Source organism: Habropoda laboriosa, unplaced genomic scaffold (assembly GCF_001263275.1).
Source record: "Habropoda laboriosa isolate 0110345459 unplaced genomic scaffold, ASM126327v1 scaffold87, whole genome shotgun sequence".
Lineage (NCBI taxonomy): Eukaryota > Metazoa > Arthropoda > Insecta > Hymenoptera > Apidae > Habropoda > Habropoda laboriosa.
In genome coordinates, this window is record NW_017100209.1 from 902,016 (window position 1) to 919,328 (window position 17,313).

Consider the following 17,313-nt stretch of genomic DNA (forward strand, 5'->3'; position numbering starts at 1 on the left):
GCTGCCTCCGCGAAGCGGACCTCGTACCACCGGCGGACAGTTTGCGGAATATCGATGGATTCCCGGCCGGGAACGCCCGGGGGAAAGTGATTGTCCTAGCGGTCGGGCGTCGCGAGGAAAGTGATTGTCCACCAGCGGGGAAAGTGGCTGTTCGCGTGGAGGGTCGAGAACGTCTTGGGTAAAGGGGAGAAGAACGGTTGGAGAGATGGTGTTCTTCATTTGGGAAGTTTGCTGGAGTTGAAAAGGTGAGACGAAGGTGGTAATATGGTCTGTGAGAAATGGGAATTTTCTGGATCTACGCTGGCGAAGAGAGCAATAGTTTGGGTTGGGAGAGAATTGGGAACTCAAGAGTTTGAGCTGGGAGAGTTTTGGGAACTGGAGAGTTTGAGCTGGGAGAGAATTGGGAACTCTAAAGGAGGAACTCTTCTTTGTTTGGGAACTGGAGAGCGAAGCCAATCCTTCTGAAACGATCTTCCCTTTAAAGGGAAGGATCTCGAGAAATTTGAATCCTCCTCTCACTAACCCACAACATTGGTAATTCAATAATTTCTCGAGCAACCCATCCATACCACTCGAAACTAAGAATTATCCACATCTCGAGACTTTGCTTACACCTGGAGCTAGAAGCAACAACGCATCAAACTGCATCGAAGAAGTCTCGGTCACATCTGGACTGAGGCTAGCGATCGTAAACGACGCGGGGGCTCGCGCAGTGCAAGAAATAAGAATTTCCAGGCATGATGTAAGCGCAGTTAGGCATGCAGAATCAGCAGAATCATCTCAAATATCCCGCGAGCCGAACTGAGCTGCTTCGTCACACTTTCCACTTCTCTCTCTTTCACGTTTAACGTGGAAGTACAGTTGAAATTTTAATTTACAATTTCGTTATTACACTCCAAGCATATCTCTTTCCACCGAAAGAAGAAGATATCGCTTATCGAATATCGCTTATTTCTCGGGTTGCCAAACTCGGGGGACTTCCCCCCTTTCGAGACCTATCCACAGCTCCTCTGATATCCCTTGGCAAAACGACTACCTGCTGCAGACAAGGAGAATCGCCTCTCCGAAATTCTACGTCGACTTTCTCCATGGCCACGATTTATATCCCTCAGTGAAGATCGGATTTGCTTCGGTTGCTCCGTGCCAAAAATCCAACGACGAGGCCTGAAGAAGAGGAGAGCCGCGCGGATACCGGGCCCAGGGCATCATCAAAGCTCTGGGGGCCGCTGGTGGCCGCCTATAGTCAGCTACAGGGATCCTTGGAGGCGGCAGAAAGGGGGATCAGGGCGATCCATTGCAAGGCCCTCCTCCATTATGCCCGAACAATGTAACAAATAACCTCATCAGACTATCTCAGACGCCATTGTGAGGCGTCGTTCAACGTTCGTCGGAGAATGCACCTCTTCGCTTCTCCTCGTGTTTTCTTTTCCCTATTCTACCTTTCTCTCCTTTTTCCCCCATTTTTCTACCTTCTTTTATCCTTTCTCTCTTCTCTCACTCTTTCTACGTTTTCGTCTGTTCAGTGAGAGAAAGAGAGAGATAGAGATAGAGACAAAATGTCCCTAGCATCGCGATAGGCTGGCCCCGGTGTTTCGTAATTCCCTCCGGAGGCAGATTTGTCAAGTGTCCTCGCGAGCCGTCGACTGGTCAAAGAAAGGGAAGTAGAGTAGCAGAGGTAGGGAGAAGGAAGAAGAAGGGCTCTTTTGAAGCCAGACAGGATTTTCCTTCCTCCGAGATTAATCTGGAGGACGGTCATTAGGCGGCTGTGGCCAGGAAAGCTTGGAAATTGGCCGACTAGCTTCCGCGCGGTTAGCCAGCCTCTCCCTTTCACTTGGGGACCGTAGAGGGCTGTTTAAATTTAACCCAGGCTCGATTCTCCTTTCTTTCACTTTTTCTTCCTTCCTTCCTTTCGTTCGTTCGTTCTTTCCGGGGGAACAATAAGCCCAGTGTATGGAATACTCTTCCGGCGACGATGCACTCCTCCCTTGCCGCTTGTTCCGGGATAATTCTGGTGAATTTCTACGCTCTTTAACGGGAGGAGCCTTTAGCTTCCGTTGTGCAACGTGGCTTTTAAAGTCTGTCTTGGTGTTTCTGGAGGAGTGTTTGAACGAGAGCTTTCGGTTCTTTCCAGTGCTTGTTTTCGAGTCTAGGGAATTTTTATGGATACTTGCAGGGAGTGTTGCGTAAGCTAGGATGGGATGTGATATGTTACTTTGAATTGGCGGAGAATAACTTCGTTAATTAAAATACGTTCGACAACTTTGTAACAGAAAATTCCCCAATATTCTAGCTCCATCATCAAAATTAACCGTTGTTTAGACCAACCAATTGCAACTTTTCTTTACCGTTTAAATAACATTCTACCACTACACTCCTCAAACAAAAAATTCCCCAGAAATTCTAACCTTAAACAATCTCTATCTCACACATAACCTAAAAGTTCTAGCTCCATCATACTCATAAAAATTAACCGTTGTTTCGACCAACAAATTGCACCTTTTCCTTAAAAACTGAATTACATTCTACCACAACACTCTTCACCCAAAAAGTTCCCCAGAAATTCTAACCTTAATTCACTCGAACAGCCTCTGCCTCGTACGTAACCTAAAAATTCTAGCTGCATCATAGTGATCATCAACACGAATCGTTGTTTAGGTCGGTCAGACCTCCGGTTTGGCCGGTAACGAGAACTCTGGCCGGCTTTTTGGCTCTGGTCCACGAGATCGTGGCCGGACTAGCCCGCTTGGCTAGTCCGATCGATTCCGTCGCCCACGCGGGCGCGATTCCCGCGGCCGTTATCTCGGTTACGGTTTTTTACGTTGGCCAGGCTCGTTGAACGGGCGCTGGCCAGGCCGGTGTGTCTCCGTTTTATCGAGTTTATCGCGTGAGTCGTCGCGCGCGCGGGGTGGCTGCGCCGTTCACCCGGCCGCTGGATAAATTTTTTTTTACGACGCTCATTATGCGACGCTGTTCGTTCTGCTAGCCGATCGACTAGCCCGCGTTTTACAACCTGCAGCGTTTCGTTCCTCCCCCTCTCTGTCTCTCTCTTCTCCTTTTTCTTTCATTCCGGGACGAATCTTAGATTTTAAGACCGAATAAAAACGTCTGATCTCGCGCGAATGATACCAGATTTTTCATCGTTTTTTTTTTCTCTTCTTCTTTGTTTTTTTTTTTTTCGGAATTGTTGCTTGGCGTTTTGTCTTTCTCTTGTGCTTCTTTTTTTTCATGTGTGTCTGTGTGTGTGTGTGTGTGTGTTAGATTGGTTTGTTTTATGGGTCGAGCCGTTGTGTTTCGCGGATTTTCGGCGAACGGTGTCAGATTACGCGTGCTGGGATTCGATCTTTCGGGAACCATGGGGCTTTTGCTCGTAGGAGATCGCACAGTTCGGGGATTAGGCTGCTGGGCCCGATGGAAGCTTCGATTTTGTCCAATCTGAGGTATTTTTAGCGGTATTTCAAGTGAACGATGTGTTTCAAGCGTTTGCGGTGTTTGGAAAGTCTGAAAAGTCTGAAAAATGTCTGAAATGTCTGAAATGTCTGAAACAAGTCTGCATTATCTGAAAAGTCTGAAATGTCTGAAAAGTCTGAAACAAGTCTGCATTATCTGAAAAGTCTGAAATGTCTGAATTGTCTGAAAAGTCTGAATTGTCTGAAACATACGAAAATTTCGAAAAGTCTGAATGATCCGAGCAATCCAAAATATCCGCAACGTTAGAAACGCCAAAAGTCTGATCCACCTTCCCGCAATTCACTCTTCGTACCGTTACTACACCTTGCCGCCTTCGTGGCAATTCATTTACATGTACTGTGGTCAAACACGTATCATTTACGACAATTCAGAACAGAAGAAAACAACCGCGCGTCTCCGCCCCCCCCCCTCCGTCCCCGTCGACGACGTGGCGTTAATTCATTCGACAATTAAATTAATGCAAATCTACCGGGGCGGCTCATACATTATTCCCAAGGCGCGGCGATCGTCGATCGATCGATCGTGATCGCGCGCGGTTTTCCGAGAAACTCGATCGAATATCTCCCTACACCTCGCTCCTCGTCGCATCGGTTGAAACTCGTAAACGTCGAGCTATTATTTTATGTCGCCTCGTGACTGAATGTTATATTATGCAATGATCACACCAGCCGGAGCGGACCGACATGGAAGCGACGCTGGAATTACAGAGGCGGCCTTTCATCTCCTCGCACTAACCCTTTAAAAAACGACCAAATCGATCAGCGATGCGACTGTGTTCATTTACGATCCTTGCCTTTCTTCTTCTTCTTCTTCTTTTTCCCCCCTTCTTTCCTTCTCTACCCTCGTGTGATTCCTCTTTCTCATGTTTTTCCCTGTCTTTTCCAGTTTTTCTCCTCGCAACGTTTTCTTTCTCTCCTCTGTTCTTCTTTTCCTCCTTCCTTCTGTCTCGCTTCAGTGCGGTTTGCAAGTGTCGCCCGACACGCAACAAACGCGAGCTTTCTCGCGCGAGATAGCCACGTGGCCCCTTCGTTTTTGCCGCGATGAGCTGGTCAGATATTTGGGTCAGTTGGTATTTTGTTAATTAATTTATCGCCGCTGTTAGCCGAGCGGCAGAGAGCTGGCGATAGATTGCGAAGGCTGGCAGAGAAGGAGTACTGTAAAGTTGAGAGGAATGTGGAGCATGTCGAGAGGCAGTTTCGAGTGGATTTCGGGGAGATCAGCGAGGATTTTCCGGTTTGAAGATTTTGGAGCGAGTTTGATTGGGATTTTACTTATTTTCTGGGCGAGAAATTTCTTCTTTAATACTTGCGACTTTTGTTTCGGATAATTTGCGCGGTATCAGAGAAGTTGTGCTAATGAAGCAAGTTAGGGGATTATTTATAGGGGAATTATTTCTAAACCTTAATATTCTCATTTCTAAGGATTGTTATTCGGGCTACTTGGAAATTCGCGCACTTCAATCATTTTCACGCCGAAAGATTGATTTGTCTGGATATCGAGGAAAATTAGATCTTCTTTAATTCGAAGGATTTTTATTGGGGGATACTTGGAAGTTCGTGCATCGTTTCTAGAAATTGGTTTAATAATTTCCATGTGAAATATTCGATTGTCTGGTGTCAGAGGACTAGTTGAATTCGTTCCAAACACTTGTCATCTTCGTCATATCGAAGAATTCACGCTTCAATGATATTAAATTCTACGTTGCTCGATAGTTGAGCTGTTAGTTTAGTGTTCAATGGTGAAGGATGGCAATTGAAAAATTTCATCTCGGTAGAAGGGAGAATTGATCTATTGCTTTGAAGTGTACCGAGTGTCTCGGTTAAATGGAGTATTTTTCTAGCAATTTAGTTGCTGTTTTTATGGAAATTTTATTCAAATTTCAGTCTCAACTCTTTCAAAATTCATATTGATATTGCACTTCGATAGTTTGAATTTTCCAATTGAATTCCAGTAAGTGAAGAGTTGTTTCTGATGAAAGGATAAAGGTATTTTTCATTTTCCTTTTCCACGAGACAAAAATACAACTTTCCTCGTTTTTAATTTTATTCAAATTTCAATCTCGATTTTTTCAAAATTCACATTAAAATTTAACTTGAATAGTTTGAATTTCCCAGTTCAGTTCCAGCAAAGGACAAAAGTATTTTTAATTTTTCTTTTTCACGAGACAAAAGTACAACTTTTTCAATTCTTAATTTTATTCAAATTTCATTTTCGATTCTTTGAAAATCCACGTTAAAAATTAGCTTCGATAGTTGGAATTTCCCGATAGAATTTTCCCCCAGGGAAAAAAAGTCGCGAGATTACGCGGGGCGAACAGTAAATTATCCAGCCGGCTAAATAATTCGTCGATTGGACGAAATCACGCAGGAATCACGGTAGAGAGAAGCCGGGGTGTCCAGATTGTCAAATTAATAAAGCACAGAGAGTGGCGGGATGTATATTTCATCGTCGGAAGCCCAGTCGGCCTGCAACTGTCTCCTAGCTGCCAAAGCACAGCTGAATCTTCGTAAATCGTGGACGCAGCGCCGTCGCGCTTATGCAAATCACGCGTCGCTATTTACGATAGCCGCACGTTCACTATTGTTTTCTCCGCGTAGCCACGCCGCGTGAAAGGAATAAATTGCCCCGATCGATCCTGGAACATGCCTCTAAAATTAGCCGTACCAACGTTCGGACATCGATGATTTTTGGCTTAGTCGATCGTACGTGACAGATTTTCCCAATTAGGACACATGTGTCCTCCTTTCTTTCCGCTCTTCTTCACGTCTTTGTTTCTACCCTTTTTTTTTTTTTTTTTTTTAAGTTATCGTTTTATCACCGGTGAATTTAACAGATCTCTGAGATTTGTGAAATTTTGTCGAATTTTAAGCCTTTTACGTTCTCCGGATAAATTTTTGGGGAACACTTGCTGAAAGGCTCGGAGGATTTTGGTAACCAAAGCATTGAAATCTTTGTAATTTTATGGAAAATTTGGGAAACTAAAAACTCCAAAATTGGAACGAGGAAAATTCCATATTGAAATGAAAATTCCAAAACTGACTTTTTTAAATTTTTCATTTTTATTATTTAGGGTTATTTTTTTGGGACTCTCATTTTCTTTGGGAACTCTCCTCATTTTCTTTTGGGACTCTCCTTATTTTTTTGGTACTCGCCCCATCTCTTTTGGGACTCTCCTCATTTTCTTTGGGACTCTCCTCTTTTCTTGGGACTCTCCTTATTTTTTTGGGACTCTCCTCATTTTCTTTGGGACTCTCCTCATTTTCTTTGGGACTCTCCTCTTTTCTCGGGACTCTCCTTATTTTTTTGGTACTCGCCCCATCTCTTTTGGGACTCTCCTCATTTTCTTTGGGATTCCCTTTTTTTGGGACTCTCCTCTTTTCTTGGGACTCTTCTTATTTTTTTGGGACTCTCCTTACTTTTTTGGGACTCTCTTTACTATTTTGGGACTCGCCCCATCTTTTTTGTGACTCTCCTCATTTTCTTTTGGGGACTCTCCTCATTTTCTTTTGGGGACTCTCCTCATTTTCTTTTGGGACTCTCCCCATTCTATACTTGAAAGATTCCATTTAACTTCGCATAATCAGAGTTATAGCCAAGGATCGTTAATTCACAGAGAATTTAGAACGTTTCGATTTTATTTATCCTGCAAATTTCTCACCGTACAGAGATTTTAGCGGGGAATAATAGTTGGTTGAGTAAATGTGGGTGTTGGATGAGTGTTCTGATGCGGTATAATTATGCTTCAAGGTGTCGTTTGTCATTACGCTCACTTTCTATTTTTAGGTCTATGTTGTACCGTTGATTGCTGGTGACAGAGATCGTTCTTAGTTTCACAAGATATTTCTGTTTCTACGAAAACTCTGTATTTCTCTAACTTCTGTCTCGATAAATTTTCAATCATTTCTCCTTATATCTAATAGAATGAATTTAGCTTCCAAATTTTGTTACATCTTCTATGAATTTAATATTCCAGCTATTTTTCTTCTGTAAACTTCTGAAGTAAAGGGTTTCACATTTATCAGGCACAAGCGTTTAATTTCTTCTTCGACTCCGTAAGAACGAAAGTCTGCAGGTGTTTGGCAGGAGAAAATACACGGCTATTTGTCGAGCAATTATTTATTCCCAGAGAAAATTCGCATACAATCTCCAAAAAAAAAAAAAAAAAGAAAAGAAGATCCTGGACACTCTTCTCGGTTGATCAAACACACTCGACTGTTGTAAAACAATGGAGAATAATTGCGACAATCCTTGAAAGAGAAAGTTAATCACAAACGTAGATCCAAGTAAAAAAGGGGAAAAATTGAAGAGTACAGAGGAAGATATGCGAATATTCGATTAATGTTTTTCTGAGTGAAAGAAACCTTGAACAATCCTCGGACGTTGTTGAATTTAGCAATACTTTGCTCACACTTTTAAAAAATGCACGGAAGTAACGCGAAGACTCCATAAAACACATTTTCTTTCCAAAGAAAAGGAGCCTTCATTTTTCTCCGATTTCTAAATACAAAAATGAATTCTACAGTAAAAGAAGTGCGTCCATAAAGTATCTTGCATTCTGATTGCTAATGCATAACAAAAGAAATTGAAAAACTGAGAAATTGAAAGTCTGAAAAATTGAAAGTCTGAAAAATTGAAATTTTGAAAAAATTGAAAGTCTGAAAAAATGAAATTTTGAAAAATTGAAATTTTGAAAAATTGAAAGTCTGAAAAATTGAAATTTTGAAAAATTGAAAGTTAGAGTTGACAAATTGAGAGTTAAAGGAGTTGGCAAACTGAAAGTCAAGGGATTTGACGAATTGAAAGTTAAAGCAACTGAAAAGTTGAAAAATTGAAGAATTCCGTTTCTCCAGGCAGCGTGCGACTGTTTTACAAGGAACTGCATGCAACGTTCTCGAAGATATCTCGTCATCGGTGTCTAAAGAGCAGAACCTGTCGTCAATCAGCGGAATCTTTCGCAACGCGATATTAAAACCGATCCCAGTGCCGCCATTAACACTTATCTCATCGAATCGGCGCGAAACAAAGGCGAAAAGGAAAATCAACGACAACGATCGTCCCGTTGCCGATGGAACGCGACGTATTTCCATCGATGACGACACGTTATAGCGTGTCAAAGACGTGTGTCGTGTGGAATGGGCGAGAGAGACACTTCCGCGGAGAATCCATCTTCATTGATCCGTTGGTGAACGCTGGTGCAACGTCTCGTACTTCGATTAACAGATTCACCCTACTTTTTTGCACTGAATTTCTTGTATTTAGTGGCTGAAACTGGATGGGGATTCCCAGTTGATCGAGATGAAACTGGAGTTTTTGAATGTTTTTGCTTGAGAAACGTTTCCTGTAGTCTGGTTGGTCGATCTGTGTTGGTTTCATGTGAAATGTGAGGTATTTAGAAGGATTAAGGAAATTTTAGTTTTTAGTGAAGATTAAATTGGAATTTTGGAATATTTTTGTTTAAGAATTCGATGGAAAAGTTTGCTGTCTCTGTTCTTAATATTTTGAGTGATAAATTGCACTCTGATTGGCTGATCTATGCTAGCTTTATGGGAAATGTGGGTCAATTTGAAGGATTCAGGAAGTATGATTTTTTACCTCATTTTTGGAATATTTTTCATTTGGGAGAAATAACAGTTAAATAGAGAATTTCTAATGATTCAAATAGTCTCTTTATTCTTAGCAACTTGCTGAATAAATTATACTTTAAAGTTGGAGAGAAGATCTCGACCAAAATCACGTCAAAATTTTCTCTTCGATCTGAGAAGAAATAATGCACAAATCAAAACTTTCTAATCTGTAAAAATTACAAAAATAATAATAAAATTATTAAAATTTGGAGACAGAAGAATTTTTCGAAGATTATTTCTCGGCCAAAACCACGTCAAATTTTTCTCTTCAGTTTGAGAAGAAATAATGCACGAATGAAAAATTTGTCTAATTTGTGAAAATTAGAGGCTTATAGGAATTTTTCAAACATCCTCGTCTCGGACGAAACAATCGTCAGATTTGGTTGAATGGAATCGTGAAAGTTTCTCTGGCAGAATGGATCATATGATATTCGATATTCCGAAGACAATCGCTATGCTCCAATGAAGATTCCAGCTTTTCATCGCTTCCTGTATATCCGAAATCCGCAGCATCTCGAAGCTGCTCCAGGCTTTCGTACCGATTCATTGTGTACACGTCGTGTTCCTAACGAGCGATTGTCTCGAGCAGATGCTAAGGTACAACGAGCGTATTCCATCAATCGTACATTGTTCTGTCCAGCTTCCTTCGATTGTTGGCCAACCACTGCAGTACACAACCTGACTTGTGTTTTGAAGGAACTGGGATCAAAAGAGCAACGATGAAATGTTTGTGGAGGAAAAAGAAAGGGAGAGAGAAAGAATGAAAATTGTCGTTCGTTGATGCATGGATACACTAACCAGGTATTATGGTGTACCTTGAAGAAACGATCGAAGTAGAGGAATTTTTCGATGATCTAGGTAGCAGTTTTTTCGTTTGGAAATATCTTAAGACTTCTATAGCATAATCAAAAACTAATTGCTCATTCATACATGTTTACTCTTAATTCTAGATAGAATTATTGTTAAGCAGTTGTTGAAAAAATTGCACAGCAGTGATCCTTGTGAAACGAAATATTAAGTCACGTATATTCTTCTTAAGTCCTGCATAAAATTACCGAAATATTGAGTCACGTTTATTCTTCCTAAATCCTACGCTTTGTCGAAAAATTATTCTGAAAAAAGAATGTTCTTCTCAAATTAAATTATCAAAAAATTGCAGACCAGTCATCTTGAAAAATAAGAAATTAATTCACGCTTATAGTCTTTCTAAATCCCACGTAAAATTATTAAAAAGTAATTCCATAAATTATGAAGAAATAATTTTCCAGAAAAATCACCTACGAAAATAAAAAATTAATTCACACACACAGTCTTCCCAAATCCCATACAAAATTGTAAAAAAATAATTCTCCAGAAAAATGACAGACCAATCACTTATAAAAATAAGAAATTAATTCACACATACAGTCTTGCCAAATCCCATACAAAATTGTAAAAAAATAATTCTCCAGAAAAATGACAGACCAATCACTTACAGTCTTCCTAAATCCCACAGAAAATTGCCAAAAGAATAATTTTCCATGAAAATCACAGACCAGTCACCTTCAAAAATAAAAAATTAACTCACACACACGGCCCTGCCAAAATCCCACATAAAATCCGCCCCAAAAATCACAGATTCTAGGACAAATCATCCGGAAGACAGAATGATGGAAAATCAGAGCGTGAAAAGGAAATTCGTCAGTCCTTGGTTCGTTTCACCCTCGAAAATCTAATATACAGCTGGACGCATCTACTGCAGAAGATGATTGGTCTATTCGTTGGGTAATTCGCGGCTGTTCCATAGAGCGGAGGCGTGCACGCACGCGGTCGTGCATCGCGAAATGTGGGACACTCGGGTCTAGGCTGAGTTATTCAGATTAATTGTCTTTTAACGTCGTCCAGGCAGAAATGGTCGGTGGAGGAGCGGGGGACAATGCCAGCCACGGTGTCAGTGCGGCCGCTTTCGCGACTCGTTTATTTTCATTCGGATCTGTCGGGGCTATTGAGGAAGCGTCGATCGAGCAAGGATAACCGCGATTGGGCGATCGTGATCATATTTATGCGCCGCGGGCCAGCCTTTGACCCCGCGGAACGGCTGCGCGGAACGGCATATTCCCAGAGCGCCCTGTCTCCTCGACAATTGAAAAGGCGAACGAACGATGCTAGAACGATCTTTGTTAGCGATCGCTGATCACTTACACAGATTTCTTGGAATTCGTTCTTTTCGAGTGGGGGTTGACGGCGTAGCTAAACTTTTCAATTGGAGGTGTGTGTTGAGGATTCGGGAAAATGGCGGTATTAAAGGTCTATTTGGAGATTTTTGGCGAGTTGGGAGGTTTATTGGAAATTTTTGCAAGTATGGCAGGTTACAGATCTATTAACAATGAAGTCGAAATATTTGGTGACACAAAGAACCAAAGGTCTATTTGGATCGAAATTTTCGGCGAATACGGCGAGCTTCGGTGTGTCAGAGGTCTATTAGAGATGAAACATTTTGTTAGAAATTTCTTGGAAGTTCGTGATGATCTTTAGTGTATCAAATGTCTACTGGAGACTTGATAAAATTGTGATACCGTGCTGATCTCTATTGAATAGAAATTTTTCTCAGAGATGCGGGATTTTGTTAAATACTTTTGCGTTTATTATAATAAAAAGTAACCCCACGCGACGCCGCTGCTATTCACTTATGATCTGCTTCTTCTTTCTCACCGCTGCTCCGATTCTTACACTCACGCACCTCACACTCTTCTTCCTTTTCTCCACGCATACACATACACACACTCACACACGCCGCGATCGGCTTGACACCCATGTTGTCTAAACCTAACAAACACGCCACGCACGATCGTCTTCCATTCGTTGTTCCTTTCCAGGCCACTCACACCAACTCTCTCACATTCACTCTTTCATACCAAAACCCCCACAGAGATTTGTCGGCAATTTCTGATCTGGTGTATTAGAAGTCTACCGAAAACGCTGCAGAAATTGTGACAAGATTTTTCAGGAGCAACAAGAGATCTCTACATACAAACCTATTTCCGTTCACCGTAGACACACTACCGGCCAAAAGTGTGGAATCACTGTGCACTGCAAGATACACAAAAATTCTGAGAAAAAAGTCAGCAGCTTTAAGAATTTTTTAACGAATTTTGTATCGTTCAAATTAACCGATATGAGATTAATTGCTATTTACCTCCACAATATCAATATCAAGTCTATGAAAAATCAGTAGCAGATTCAGTACTGATGAAAATTGGGAGGCGATTCGAAACTTTCGGCCGGTAGCGTATATCGTTATCGCGCGGTATCTGAAATTCGTCCCGGCTTGGTCGATTTGCGAATTGATTAAGGGGAGCTTTCGAAGGGTGAAAGTGGTTTGGCCGAAGCTAGCGGGTCGGAACGATGTTAAGGCTGCCGCGGAGTTCACGGAGCCGGTTATTCAGCGGGCAATCGGCATACTCGCTATCGCAAGCGTAATTTATCAAGTAATAACAATTTTACAGTCGGTTGAGCCCCGTCGTTTGGCCACGCTGTGCAGATCGCGCGCCAAACCTCGCTACTGTTCTACCGCAACACTTTGCACACTTCCAGTGCCTAAATAACATCGCAACTTAGGATGAAATAAGATCGCAAACTTCTGCGGGTGAAGAATAGTTGCATTATTAAGTGTAATTTATAGGTTGTAACTTTTCATTCGTAAATCTTGGAGTAATTGGAGATCCTTCTTAATGTTAACAATGGAATTGGGGGGCCACGCACTCAGGCCTGGCGACACTTGGCCCTCGAGGCGAAGAATCGAGATATGTTTTCCCAAACATCTCCGAGCTTCTTCGTCCTCGAGGACAAGAGTATTGCCACTGTTGAAGCAAAATGTTTTATGTGTACTGCGTGGAAAACTCGACATCCGAAAATATTGGAAGAAGCGAGTTCTTCTTCACGGTACGTTTATGACGCGTCCGCTAAATATGGTTTTGGGGATGCCTGCGAACACCCCGGGTATAAATGTGCACACTGTCACCACGTTTTGTAGGCAGTTCTAATTGTGCGCCCGTACTGTGAACATCGTCTAAAATATAATTATTTACCTTGCTCCACACGAGTCATTTATTTAATATAACCCCGCAACAGCCTCGGCAATGCAGGCCCGCGCCCTCGCTTCCTGGGACTTTCCCAGGGAAAAGGGGCTACTTAAGGAGGCCTTTTGTCGTAGAGCTTCTCTGCACGCGCATCATATAGTTTATAGTTGGGGCCGCGATATAGCGAGGTCGTAAATTAAACTCTCAAGAATCGGCATCGATTGATGTTGCGGCATTCAAGGCCGTGTGTTGCAGTCTGTTTGAGGGTTCCAACAATAAACGAATGGTAGCATATGATTAGTAGAAAATGGTATTTCATTTACAAATGGAAAATATGTTAATATTAAGCTAACACAATCTTTTTGCACTTTCTATCGGTATATAACACGAGTAGATAAACTAAGATGCTAAAGACGGGAATAAGACCTTTACCTGTAACCGTACTTCCAAAAGCGGCTTCCCCCAGAGGGAGAAACCCTAATTTGTCCTAGCTGCATGCAGTTTTCAGTAAGTATATTAGAATCAGTTGACTTTCGCTGGATACAAGAATTCTTCGTACGGTCCTGACAATGGTTTCAAGTACTTATCTGCTCGTATCTCTGTCAATTTTCGGGTCCCGGCAGCTAAAACATGTTTACTTTGACGCCTGACCGATTTTACGACCCCGCTATATCGTGGCCCCGACTATACATTTGAAATTAGTTTAAGCATTACGTTTACATCGCTTCGAACGGAAAAGTAAACAAAAGAATCGTGATTAGAAGCCCTCGAAAATAGCAAGCCTTGTCGTCCAAAGTCAAACCCTTAACGTCTGCGACGCAACAATACTAAATAATTAATGACAATATTCCACCAGCACAATATCAAATTTCAATCAACGATAATCTCTAACCAAACCAATTTCTCTTCTAACGAAGGAAGAGAAGTCCGGTTAATTAAACGGCGCGAAATTTCCAGAGAAGACGCTGGAAACGTCGAGTTGCAGTATTAAATCACGATCTTAATTCGGCCAAGTCTAAACAGACGGTAGTCGGAGGCGGTAAACGAACGTTGAGTAGAGGAAAGTGGGGAGCGTTAAATGGTTAAAATGGAACAAATATTTGCCGAATCCGTTGCTCTGTCTGCGCCGAAACGCGGAAGTTTCGCGAGGTTGCGTAATTACAGGCCGAACATCCGACACCGGGTCGTACGTAATTTAATGAATCAAAAGAGAAGTAACGGTCGCGCTCGAATTGCAAATGCTGATTTTTGACATTCCGCCGCGGCGGTGGACACGTCTGACCCACTTTTCGCCGCGCAACGCCGGCGATTATTCCTGCCCGCCTCTTTCCAGACGAAATTTATTGCCGCGTCGATGCTAATATTTAGATAATCGGTCGTGAACACCGTCCGATAGCTGGATCGATTTTCTTCGCAATTCTGCAAAATTCGAATTCGTTTTATTTATGCTTTTTGAGAAAAGATTGTGGCTTCTTTTGCGTTTGTAAGGAAAAGACGAGGTGTTCAGCTTGTTGATTTCGATTGTACGAGTTATGTTTTAATTTTTGGAAACAGTAAAGGCTTTAGTATTGTCATTTTTGTTTGGTAAAATATTTCTAACTCTCGAGAAAGCCTTTCGAAAAAGTACCGTGCTCCAAAATCGACAGCTTTGGAGTCCAATATCTGAATTTTCTAATAGAATATTTCCAAGCCTCTAAAAAATCTTTTGTACCACTCAAAATATATTTCACATCTCTAATCCTCCAAAAATCTTTTGTATTTGCCAAAAAATCCACTATGGTTCGATACACTACAGCACTGTCGCCCTTACTCTACCGAAACATCTTTAACCCCTTAAAAATCCTTTGTACCTCTCAAAAAACTACTTTGCTCCAAGCTCGACACTTGGAAATCCAACATATCGTAGCATTATCGTCAGTAATCATTTTAAATTATATAAATTTCACACGATCAAAATCCAATACATCACAGCACAGTCACCCTCGTTCCACTAAAACCTCTCTGACCCTTAAAAAAGTGTTCTACATCTCCCAAAAAATTTGTCTACCTCTCAAAAAGCCACATTTCTCCAAACTCGGCACTTCCAAATCCGAAATACAACACCATCCTCGTCGATATTCCACCAGAGAACCTTGTCAACCCCTAAAGAACAATTTCACACCCGTGAAAGAGACAGCATCTGCCGCGAAACAGCCACGTACACGTACAGAAGATAGGAATAATCCCGCAACCGGAACTCCGTTGTCCTTCCAGGTCGTCGTAATATCATAACGCCGAGACGAAGGACCTAGGAAGAGAGCCGCTCTGATATATTGCGGACACCGGTCTCAGCAGCCTCTAAGAGGGGTTCGGCGAGAGAAGAGAGGCAGGAGGGCGGCGGTAGCAGTTATAAAGATTTGTAGGGACAGGTTTCCGACTACCTACGAGCAGCTGTTGCGTCCTTAGAGCTAGGAGGAGATTGCAGTAGATCTTCGGTGAGCTGGTCCTCTTCCTCGTGGTCTCTTCTTCGTCCTCTCGTCGTACCTTGGCTTGCTCGACTCTCTGCACACCTACACCTCTCCGCACGCTCACCTCGTGCCGCCACTCTGCCTACCCACCAACCTACCTACCTACGTGATCCTGCCCGGCTAACACACTGCCACACTAACAACCGCCATTCTGCCTCGTAACGGTACATCAGTCCGCTCCTATGCGGTCCTTTCGGCCGTGTCGCCGCGGAAACCGCGGAGAAATGTTGCTGTGGAATAGATCGGAATGGTATGGAGGTGGTTGAGGAATTGATAAGAGGACTTGGTAGAGGGTTCGAGGGTCGTGCAGGAAGATTTGTTGCAGGATTTTTCGAGTGGTGGATTGTCTGAGTTTTTTTTCTGTGGGATTTGAGTTTGGAGGGAATTGGAGTGGGATTTTTGGGATACTGTGGTTTGATAGATGCGTACGTGGAATGATTTGGAAGGATTTTTGGAGAGGTGGAGTGTCTGACAGTGGTCTTTGTCCGATTCGTTGTGGGATTTAAAATTGGTAAAAATTAGAGTGGGATTTTTGGGATGCAGTGATTTGATAGATGGGTACATGGAATGGATTTTTGGAGAGGTGGAGTGTCTGACAGTGATTTTTGTCTGATTCTTTGTGGGTTTTAAACTTGGTGGGAATTAGAGTGGGATTTTTGGAATACAGTGGTTGATAGATGGGTAACTGGAAAGTTTTGGACTGTGATCATCAAAGGGAAATTGAGTGCAGTTTTGAGGTTTAGTCTGATAGGACAGAACAGGGGATTTTAATATTTAATTATTGTAGTATCAGGTAGGTAGATGGGAAGCTTTAAAGTGTAAACTATGGTAGTTTGCAAAAGTTAGTTGGAATTTTTTAAATATTTAAATAATGTTAGAGGTCTGAGGGATTAGAAGATGTTAGGTAGAACTGGAATTTTGGACCAATTGAAAGGGGTGAAATAGGTATTCTTAATATTTAATCACAGCAGTAGGAAAAAGCTTAAGGAAAGTTAATTGAACTTTCATGCGTAAGTTTCGAAGATAAGATTTTCTGCAAGTCTTCTCTTTCAAAATTGACCAACTATCGTGGGCACAGTGGTCAAGAAACTGCAAGTTTAAAAACTTCATCTTAACTTTCCAACTTGATAATGTCAAATTCCTTTCTATATCTCGGAGATATATTCCCTATTGAGATTCTCCTTTCTCTCAGGATTTTCCGTCGTTTCGATTGGACACTCGCTCGCGCGAGTTCACGCGGCGCGGCCACACGTGCCTGTGTGTCACGTTATGACGTGCAGTTCGTTCGGTCATTGACGTCTCTCCTCGCTGCGTGCAATTTGCAAAAACTGAACGAACGAGTGTAATTTTGAAAAGAGAGAGAAGGAAGTAGACGAGTTAAAAAAGGGAAGAAATTCAAGTGAAATTGAAAAAAAGACAGGTTCCACATGAGAGGATTTGAAGATAAAAAACAGAGTGAATGAAAACGTAGGGAGGAAAAAAAGCTAGAGAGAGAAATTCGCTAAGAGATCCAGGAACCGAGGAGGAAAAGATAGCGTGAAGGGTGGAAAAGTGCGAGAACAGATAAGGGAAGTGGGATAAAAGAAGAAAGCTGAAAAAGTGAAAATGAGCAAAGAAAGAGAATCAGTGCAACTTAGAGAGTACTGAAGAGGGAAA